Genomic DNA, 12181 nt, shown 5'->3' on the forward strand with positions numbered 1-12181 from the left:
TAGGGCTCATAAACAACAATAATTAGGTAGAGGAGCAAAAATACATAACTTAGCATTTTACTCTACCTGCGCAATTGGAAAATCCACGGTTCTTAGGTAGCATTCCCTGAACATTAAATCCTAACACCGTCGACGAGCCATCAACTCCGGCTAGCATTGATATGATTATCATTATGTTACTTAAGGTCAAACATCACGTGATTTGTTATACCTAAACAATAAGTCGCGACCTTTGAATCGTTAACCACTTCCTGAAAATCTTACGATACTTCATTCCATCTCAATGCTAAAAGCATAAATTGCACTAATCAACCATTACTCTTTACTTAGAAGTGTAGTGCTTACAATATCGCTCGCAACATCTCAATTCCATTAGATCGCATTGCCTAACCTCACGTTGAGATTGGCATTTCCCTCATTAACGACAATGTGTACTTCCACATAAATAAAAGTTACGATAATCCATTTCACACCATAACATCCGAACACGCACTTTAGTGAGTCAACCTTATGCACCTTGGTACATAAGATCTTCGAGGTTTACTCGTGACAATAGATGTATCTATGCATGTTAGTGACAAATGACATCATCACCCTTACTTATTGAGGAAATTCATACCATCCTGACAATAATCAAAGATTTGTTGAGTACTTGATAAATTGATTTTTTAATGATCATCACATAGTCAAAAGCCACTGCTTTAGCATGTCTTCATACCTGTCTACGTGAACATCAAGATGTCTTAAAATCTTCAGGACCATCAGAATCAAGTGATTCATAACATGTCATACAGAGTCCTCAGATATCCACTATCACTTGAACGATTCAAAAACTTAGCTACAGATCTTATTTTCCACGCCTATTGGAATGATACTCTTTCTTACGTAACTCTAAATATTACTCCCTCCGTCCCACTACAAGTGTCCACTTACTTTTTGCACACAGTTTAAGGAAATCCCACTAACTTCATTCTCCACCAATCAGAAATCTTCTCTCTCCAGAATAACCTCTTCTGATTGGTTGAAACACAAAGTGGACACTTGAAATGGGACGTTCCAAAATAGAAATGTGGACACTTTAAGTGGGACAGAGGGAGTAACTTATTCCAAGGGATTACTCAATTGGTGATATTAACACCATCAGTTTTCCAACTTAAATATTAGTCATAACCAGTTTGACATTCTACAAAATCAATAGGTAAATAACTTTTCATCCTCATACTCTACCATTTGTACCTCACTTGTCAGCAACACCTTCACACATGAACATTTTGGTTCCAAGAACTTGTGCCCTGATAATAGTCAACAACCACATTTGGTTTTCATTACCTCATAACAATTGTTGCTCAAATATCACCCAAAATTTTCAAGGTCCTTCACTCGATTTTCCTCGATCTTTCTCCAACTCGTAACCTCCGAATTATGAATATTTTGTTTATCAAAATTTTACACACACTATTTTACTGTGCGATCCTCTCAAAATTTTATAGATAAATTTATTTATTGCCACTCGTGAAAATTTTATAAAACGTATATATTTATATAATAAAGTAAATAAATTTACCTTTACCTATTTTTGTTAGTACATATTAAAACCTTCTTTTCTTTTAAATCAATTCTTTTATGGGTGGTTTAACTAGCTCAAATTGTTTTATTTAAAATGGTATACATTGTACATACCTCTAGTTTTACTAAGAACTTCATTCCGCTTATATTGTCACATCAAAAGTCTCAAACTTTTTCAAAAATATTTTGAATTAATATATAAAAAATTTTGTATTACTCTACACAATGTTTGGATCATAGTCTTTCTCATCCTCCGTGCAAGGACGAAACATACCTCTTTGCGCTCCTCAACTATTCCTTTTCATGATCGGCCATGGCAGAAATGCAGCCTGTAAAATCAGTGTCTGAAGTAGCCTCAGTAACCACCCTAATCATAGGAAATACATTGAGTGGGTTTCTACCCTAACTGTTATTACAGTTGGTATCACGGATAAAGATTTCACTACACTCATTGAGAAGTTTCTACTTCCAATATTTCACGGCTAAATCGCAACACCCTCGCAAACATCAATTCTATATTTTGTGGAACGATAAATCAACTTTTGAATATTTTCTCGACTGGTGTAAACTATTCTTTATAGCCCATGATTCACGTTCCTTCTCATCCACACCTGAAATTATGAGTAAGGATGAAGCCTAGATCGACTCACCCGTCTGTGCAAGGGCATCTCTCTCATTAAGAGATCACACCTTTCATGCGGTTTCTTTTCAGAAATTTAATGAGAATTATTCTAAAAGTCTATGATCCTCGCTATCCTCTATGAAGGAGATACCTTAAATGTTTATGACATTGATGTGTTTACTCTAAACATTTCTTCCTTTATTGGTTGCAACTAGATGTTATCCTAGTCAGGTTTCGACCTCTGTTTCAACATGTAACCGAAATCATGATCATAAAGTTACATTATGGAAATATGCTTTCAAAAATTCCTTCCAAGGATTTCTTCGCATGTATTACAATATACTGAACGATATTTCATTAATCGCTCAGACCATTCTGAGGGCATTTTAAGTAATTATGGTTTGCCTTGCAAATAATCCTGATTAGTGACTCTTCAGCTGGCATCTCGATTCGTTTATTCATACTAGACATTTCCTGAGTACCAGGGGCATCATGTCAATGGTTACTTTTCAGGATAAAAACCTAGTACCATCTATAACAACAACCAACCAGGAAACTACATGGTCGTGATCTCCACATACTCCCCTCTGATTTTTATGCCCTAGTATTATGGCCTAAACGCTCAAGGTTTATAAAAGAGCTTAGCAATGTTCATGACGTGTCATTTTACTGAAATACTTGTATAGCATCATCATCCCTTTTCGAGGAAAATTAGTCACATGAAACTCTTGTTATCCCTTTGGATGAACTCCGAATTGATAATAAAATGCACTATAGAAGAACCTGTAGAATTTATCGATCATAAGATTTAAACGCTTGAAACAGAACAATAATTCTATAATAATGACCCGTTGGAATTCACACAAAGGCCCCGAGTATACCTGAGAACGTGAAGTGTCGCGTCACGTGTACGTATGCGATTCATGATATAGTATTTAGTCCAAGTCCATATCATATGGGTATAGGATGTATATGTATGTGATGTAATGTGTAGCCCTACATGTAGTATAGTGAAGCAAACAGTGCAAGCATGATGCATAAAAGTCATCCAAGGAACACAGCTATAGACTAGACCCATTAATGTGCCCTACGATTAGACACACTAATGCATCCTAGTTCCCTATAGCCAAAGCTCTGATACCAACTATAACTCCCCGTCAAAATTCATTAACGGAATGTTAACTTTGGTCCCAGTGTTTTGCTTGACTTCTACGTAACAGGAATGATTTACAGCAGAAGCAATTAATACCTGAGAATAAAAAACACAAAATAGGTCAACAATAATGTTGAGTGAATCTACAGGTTTTAGGTAATCATTACAGTGTATTTAAGAAACGATTTTCAGAAAATGTTTATTAGTGAAAGACCACCAAAGTTTGATATTAAAAGTTTGCAGACAACGTTTGTCAAGTTTAGTCTGTTTGTGTAGGCCAACGTCAAGTTCAGTTGTATATGATATTCAAAAATGTTTTGTATCTTCTGTTTGCAAAACACAAGTTTAAGTGACCAATTACAATGTATGAGACCACGATGGTTTCATGTTCAAATTTTTAGACAACACTGTGTCCTGTTGCAAATGTTTGTAGACACTAACATGTCAAATTTCAAATATTCATAGACAATACCATGTCGAGTTTTATCTCTCTTGGTTGTACACCACAGTTTTAAATAACATAATATAGTATCTGAAAAACATTATTCAGAAAAATAGTTTAATCGCATTTGACCACGAGATTTAAATAAGCATAACCCAAAGTTGCAAAGTATACATAATCCATGAGCACCTGAATACTAGCATAAAGGCCTGAGTATCGTATCCACTACACTCCCTTTACCCCATGAAAATGCATACACTTGTTCGATTGTACATAAAGTTCAAAGTAAATGCACCACAGTTAAAGTAGGGTGAGGTTTGTCTAACCTAATGGATCCGTCCATCTAAATTGTGCTTACCCGAAGGTAATAAAAGTATTCAAGCTAAGGGCTTTGTGAACAAAACTCAATGTGTATATATCACACCCCCAGGTAGGGCCTTGGCGAAATGTGACTTAATATCAAATAAACCAACATATTATAATATATGAGAACAATACTAAATGATAAAATAAACTTTATTGAGTACGCAACGTAAAATGAAATGTCGTTACAAAGGAATAAAGTAAATGTTCAAATGCAAAAGTAGTAAATACGATATCTCTTGATCCTATGTCCAAGTAACATCACACAAATAGTAAGTAAGAAAGCTTGAATCAATCAGCACCTGAGACAAAACATGCTAAAGTGTCAACCAAAAAGGTTGAGTGAAATCATAGGTTTAACAAATAAGTTTGACCGTTGTTTTAGACCACAAGATTTATAAAGTTGATCTTGCAGATCAAAAAGTTATGCCAGTGCGTGATATTTAGACTAAACATTCAAGTTTGCCCCAAAGACAAGTTGTAGTTTATACTTGTCGGTTTAATTTCATTATTAAGTAATATAATGACTTAGTCAAATGTATCGGGGACGTTACTCCCGATAGGCCTAACCCCCAATAATTAAGCATGCATTCACGACCAATTAAAAATATCACTGTAGGGACTTAGTCGGACATAGCCGGGTATAGCATAGTTTAGCAGTTTGGTACTTGTGTCTAAATCGTAAAATGTAAAAATAGCATGTGTCTCACCCCAAGTAAAAGTAAATAAGTTGTGCACAATAGAAAGTGGAGCTATGAAGTTCACCTTAGTAAGTAGAGAGAGAGAATTATTCCTCGGAATAGAAAGCTGGATGAGTGAGCAGAAAAGTCAACCTATTGACATTTAAAAGTAGTAAGTGTTTTTGCCCAAGTTTAAGTAGATATTTAAGTATGATAGTGTTTTAAGTATAGTTCGTTTTACTAAGTTTCTTTTCCTAGTAAGTTTCTATTTTTAGAAAGTTTCCACTTTTAGTAGGTTCCTTGTTTTAGTAAGTTTCTATAACTAGAAAGTTTCTACTTTAAGAGTGTTTTCCATTTTAGGATACTTGTCGTATTAGATAAGCTTCCAATCACCCCTTTCCCTTTGAATGGCCATTTCAGGTCTAGGGCCTTGAGCTATATGATCCTTTAAATCGAAAAATCCAAACCCTTCCGCCTAGAGTTTCGTAGAAACCATTCGTCAAGAAAGTTCGAAGATCTATACATCTCTAATACATATCCCAAAATGTTCTTATGTGTTACAATATAAGTAGTAGGTTATAGGTGTTAGTAATAGTAATAGTAATAGTGTATATATGTTAATTAATAGTATAAGTAGTATTAGGATTTCAATATTTAGGGTTAGTTAATTAAAGTAGTATTTTAATGATTAGGGTTTGTAATAAATGTCCTAGGGTTTAATGAATGTCTATGGTTTAGGAATTAAATTAGGGTTTTAATAAATTAGCGTTAGGTTTAGGGTTTTAATTAAAGTAGTATAGTTTAGGTGTAATTAGGGGTTAGGGTTTTAGTATGTTTATGTATATATTTTCGTGTATATATATATATATATATATATATAAAATATATTTTTTACATGTATATATATGTATATGTCGATATGTATATATGTATATATATAGTTATTTTGTTTCCTTAATTAAACACAAACAAATCTCCTAATTGTATCTAGGGTTTTGAAGATCAAAGTTTCCTTTCCCTCTTTTTTTTTTCCTTCTTCGTCGACACATATACATACAAATATATATATTTTTTTCTTTCATGTATATATAGATATAGGTGTGTTTATGTATATGCTTATGAATAAACAAGTGTTTATTATGAATATGAATTAACAAAGATCAAAGTTTATGTAAATAGTTTAGGGTTTATGTTATACCTTTGAAGATTCAAAGATGACTAACAAGAAAAGAAGAAACTCTTTGATGATTGAAGATCAAAGCCTTGGAGATTCTAAGAACACCTCGAAGATTCTTTGAAGAACACGAAGAACACTTGAAGATTACCTTGAAGATTGATGATGATTTCGATGGGTGGTGGTGGTGTTTCAGTTTTGGGAGCCGAAAATGGGAGAGAGGGGAGAGAGATTTTAAGAGAGAATCTGTGTTTTGATTTGGTACATCTTTAGCTCTAGCCTAGGCCTATATTTATAGTAGAGATTGGAGGATTCTAGAATTAGGGTTTGATTAGGTTTTACTTAGGGAACAAGTTGGCTTGGAAAAAGGGGTAAAGAGGGGATGCTTGGGCCGAAATTAGGAGGGGTATTTTAGGCAATTCATATATTTTTTTTTAAATTTTCGGCTAGGGCTTTTTAAGAGTTAGGGTTTGGGATTTTTCACTTTAGTCCTTGTACTTTAGTCTAGCTTAACAAATCCTTAATTATCCAAGTTTATTTATTTTAAGTACACAAGTCTTAAAGTTATTTATTTGTTTACGGAAGTTAATTAACTTATTATTTTTTATTAACTTGTCAAGTAATGTACAAAGTTAATTATCGTATTTTATAATTCTTAACACTTAACCATTACCGATTAAAGTTTAATTATATTATTGGGCATTTAATAAGGAAAAGTATAGAATGGAAAAATGAGAAATGTAGAATGGAAAAATGAGGGTCGTTATAGTACCTCCCCGTTATTGAAAACTTCGTCCCGATGTTTTTAGGTAGATTCCTCGTTTGCATCAGCAGTTGAGAAGAGATGGGGATATTTCCGTATCATATGGTCTTTGTGTTCCCAGGTATATTCGGGGCCTCTACGCGAATTCCAACGGACTTTAACGATAGGTATATTGCTTTTTCACATTTGTTTGACCTCTCCTTCCATGATTTCTATATGTTCTTCAACGAAGTGCATTTTCTCATCAATGCGGATATCATCCAGAGGAATAACGAGTGTGTCATCAGCAAGACACCTTTTAAGATTTGAGACATGAAACACATCATGTACTTGACTGAGTTCAGTTGGTAGTTCTAGTCGATATACCACGGGACTGACTCTTTCAGTAACTGTGAAGGGTCCAACGTATCGTGGACTGAGTTTACTTCATTTACCGAAGCAGACAACACCTTTCCAAGGGGATACTTTCAACATGACTTTATCTCCAACTTGGTATTCGATGTCTTTTCGTTTCTTATCAGCATAGCTCTTTTGTCGGCTACGGGCAGTTTCTAAACGTTGCTTAATCTGAACGATCTTTTCGGTAGTTTCATGAATGATTTCAGGACCAGTTAAATGTTTGTCCTCAAGTTCATCTAAACACAAAGGGGATCTACAGTTCCGTCCATATAAAGCTTCAAAAGGTGCAGCTTTAATGCTGGAGTGAGAACTATTATTGTAAGAAAATTCAACCAAAGGTAGATGTCTATCCCATCCTTTGCCGAAATCGATTGCACAAGCACGTAGCATATCTTCCATGGTTTGAATAGTTCGTTCACTCTGACCATCAGTTTGCAGATGATAGGCTGTACTCATGTCGAGTTGAGTTCCAAGAGCAGATTGTAGAGTTTTCCAGAATCTAGAAACAAATCGACTGTCGCGATCAGAAATAATCGAGATAGGAACATCATGACGTGAGACGATTTCTTTAATATAAAGCTGTGATAATCTCTCCATCTTGTCAGTTTTCTTAATCGGTATGAAATGTGCAGAGTTAGTAAGACGATCAACTACGACCCAAATAGTATCGTTACCGTTCGAAGTCTTAGGTAACTTAGTAACGAAGTCCATAGTGATACATTCCCACTTCCACTGCGGAATATCGGGTTGTGTTAACAGACCAGAAGGCTTTTGATGTTCGGCCTTTACTTTCAAACAAGTGAGACATTTACTAACATAAGTAGCAATGTCGGCTTTCATGTTAGGCCACCAGTAGAATTGCTTCACATCGTGATACATCTTACTGGAACCGGGATGAATAGAATACATAGTCTTATGTGCTTCATCCAAGACTAGTTCACGGAGATTACCGAAGCGAGGAACCCAAATTCTGTTGCCAAAGTACTGTGTACCATTAGCTTTCATTTGAAGTTGGTTCTCAAAACCTATAGGTCCTTCACCTTCGATAAGTGTCGGTTTAATAGCTTCCAACTGAGCTTCACAGATTCGTGATATAAGATTCTATTTGATTTTTAGATTTAGAGTACGAACACATTTAACATCGTATTTTCTACTAAGGGCATCGGCAACTATATTTGCCTTGCCAGGATGATATTTCAGCTCACAGTGATAATCGTTCAATGTCTCGAGCCATCGGCTTTGCCTCATATTCAGCTATTTTTGATCAAAGATGTGTCGAAGACTTTTATGATCAGTGTACACCATAAAATGAGTACCATACAGATAATCTCTCTATATCTTTAATGCAAATACCACGGCACCTAACTCAAGGTCATGTGTGGTATAGTTCTCCTCATGTTTCTTCAACTGCCTAGATGCGTAGGCAATAACCTTTTCACATTGCATTAAAACACAACCAAAGCCTTGCTTTGAAGCATTGCAGTAAACAACAAAGTTATCAGTACCTTCAGGTAAAGATAGAATCGGGGCTGTGGCCAATTTCTCCTTTAGAATCTTGAAAGCAGATTCTTGTTCTTCGGACCACTCAAATTTCTTCCCTTTTTGAGTTAGCTTCGTAAGGGGATTAGCAATGAGAGAAAAATCTTTTATAAATCTTCGATAATAACCGGCAAGTCCCAAAAATTGACGAATATGCTTCGCAGTCTTTGGTATCTCCCAGTTCTGAATAGCTGTAATCTTAGCTGGATCGACATGTATTCCGTATCTATCCACAACATGTCCAAGGAATTGTACGGTTTTGAGCCAAAACTCGCACTTAGAAAATTTAGCATAAAGTTGTTCCTTTCGTAAGAGTTCAAGAATCATGTGCAAATGTTGCTCATGTTCTTCCTCACTCTTAGAATAGATCAGGATGTCATCAATGAAAACAATGAAGAATTTATCGAGATAGGGTTTGCAAACACGATTCATAAGATCCATGAATACTGCAGGAGCATTGGTCAAACCAAAAGGCATGACACAAAATTCATAGTGTCCATAACGAGTGTGAAAAGCAGTCTTAGGAATATCAGATTCCTTGACTCTGAGTTGGTGATAACCAGATCTTAAATCAATCTTTGAATAAACGCTTGACCCTTGAAGTTGATCGAATAGATCATCAATACGTGGCAACGGATAACAATTCTTGACAGTAAGCTTGTTAAGTTCGCGATAATCAATACACATCCTTAACGTACCATCTTTCTTCTTAACAAATAGAATAGGAGCTCCCCATGGGGATGAGCTTGTACGAATGAAACCTTTATCCAATAGTTCTTGGAGTTGGTTAGATAGTTCCTTCATCTCGGAGGGTGCAAAACGGTATGGCGCTTTAGCAATAGGAGCAGCACCGGGAGTTAAATCAATTTGGAATTCAACTTGTCGAGGAGGTGGAAGACCAGGAAGATCTTCGAGAAACACATCGGGAAAGTCTTTAACAACTGGTACATCTTCAATACGCTTCTCTTTAGATTCAATCATCTTAACGTGGGCTAGAATAGCTGGATAACCTTTCATAAGCTATTTGCGAGTTTTAATACAGGAGATGATGTTGAGATTGGAACCACTCTTTTCACCTTGGATGATGAGAGTCTCTCCATTTCCCAATGGAATATGAACAGTTTTATCGTAACACATGATAGCAGCATTGATGTGCGTAGAGGTGTATACAAAATAGTTATATTTTTACTACAAAATATTATTAAATACGATACAATTTTACACAAGTTATTTATTTATTTATAGAGTGGATATACCTAAACCTTGCTACAACACTTATAGGCAGTGTACCTGATAATGCTAAAAACGAACATATATTTCATAGCATTATTCCTCAAGAAAGACAAGCTTTTAGTTGCAATTGCTCTATTTACAAGTGAGATTCGTTTAAATAATAAAAGGTGAAGACAAAAGAGAGATTCGACGAATTGAAGACGAAAACGACCAAAAAGCTCAAAAGTACAAAAGACAATAAAAAAGGTTCCAATTATTGACAAGAAACGTCTCGAAATTACAAGAGTACAAGATTCAAAACGCAAAGTACAAGATATTAAATTGTACGCAAGGACGTTCGAAAATCCGGAACCGGGACCAGAGTCAACTCTCAACGCTCGACGCAACGGACTAAAAATTACAAGTTAACTATGCACATAAATATAATATAATATTTAAATAATTCTTATAATTATTTAATATATTATATTTATTTAAAACCGTCGGTAAACAAAGAGCCAAACTCCTCTGAGCTGTAATTTCAAACTCCGTGACTCGCGGAGTTTGAAGGCCAAAATGGCCGCGAGTCGCGGAACCCTAATTTCAGAAACTCCCTATAAAGCTCGCGCATTCTGATCGTAAAAAATAATCTTTTTCTTCTCCTCATTCATACGTAAAATATATATATATATATTTATAATTTATATTTTAATTTTAATTATAATTCTAATAATAAGGGTATGTTAGCGAATGTTGTAAGGGTGTAAGTCGAAATTCTGTCCGTGTAACGCTACGCTATTTTTAATCATTGTAAGTTATGTTCAACCTTTTTAATTTAATGTCTCATAGCTAAGTTATTATTATGCTTATTTAAAACGAAGTAATCATGATGTTGGGCTAATTACTAAAATTGGGTAATTGGGCTTTGTACCATAATTGGGGTTTGGACAAAAGAACGACACTTGTGGAAATTAGACTATGGGCTATTAATGGGCTTTATATTTGTTTAACTAAATGATAGTTTGTTAATGTTAATATAAAGATTTACAATTGGGCGTCCGTATAAATTACCATATACACTCGATCGGACACGATGGGCGGGGTATTTATATGTACAAATAATCGTTCATTTAACCGGACACGGGAATGGATTAATAATCACTAGAATAATTAAAACAGGGGTGAAATTATGTACAAGGACACTTGGTATAATTGATAACAAAATATTAAAACCTTGGGTTACACTCAGTCGACATCCTGGTGTAATTATTAAACAAAGTATTAAAATCTTGTTACAGTTTAAGTCCCCAATTAGTTGGAATATTTAACTTTGGATATAAGGATAATTTGACGAGGACACTCGCACGTTATATTTATGACTGATGGACTGTTATGGACAAAAACCAGACGGACATATTAAATAATCCAGGACAAAGGACAATTAACCCATGGGCATAAAACTAAAATCAACACGTCAAACATCATGATTACGGAAGTTTAAATAAGCATAATTCTTTTATTTCATATTTAATTTCCTTTATTTTATATTTAATTGAACTTCTAATTATCGCATTTTTATTGTTATTGTATTTAATTGCACTTTTAATTATCGTACTTTTTAATTATCGCAAGTTTATTTTATCGCATTTTTATTATTCGCAATTTCCTTATCGTTATTTACCTGCCGCTTTAATTTAAGTCTTGTATTTATTTTTAATATTTTACATTTGGTTTTAACTGCGACTAAAGTTTTAAAATCGACAAACCGGTCATTAAACGGTAAAAACTCCCCCTTTATAATAATAATATTACTTATATATATATTTGTATTTTTATAAAAGTAAACTAATATAGCGTTAAGCTTTGTTTAAAGATTTCCCTGTGGAACGAACCGGACTTACTAAAAACTACACTACTGTACGATTAGGTACACTGCCTATAAGTGTTGTGACAAGGTTTAAGTATATCCATTCTATAAATAAATAAATATCTTGTGTAAAATTGTATCGTATTTAATAGTATTTTCTGTAAAAATATAAGCTATTTTATATACTACCCCGCTGCACATCAAGTATTTTTGGCGCCGCTGCCGGGGATTCTCTTAAAAGCCGGAAGCGCAACGCTACATAAAAAAAAATTATATATTTTTAAGATTTTGTTAAATATTTAAGTTTTATAAAGTTTCTTTATTTTTATATAAGTTTTATTTAAGTATTTTGTTTTTATTTAAAAACATATAAAAAATATATATATATAAATCTAGTTTTA

The sequence above is a fragment of the Rutidosis leptorrhynchoides genome, chromosome 2 (genome assembly GCF_046630445.1).
Source record: "Rutidosis leptorrhynchoides isolate AG116_Rl617_1_P2 chromosome 2, CSIRO_AGI_Rlap_v1, whole genome shotgun sequence".
In the NCBI taxonomy this organism is placed as follows: domain Eukaryota; kingdom Viridiplantae; phylum Streptophyta; class Magnoliopsida; order Asterales; family Asteraceae; genus Rutidosis; species Rutidosis leptorrhynchoides.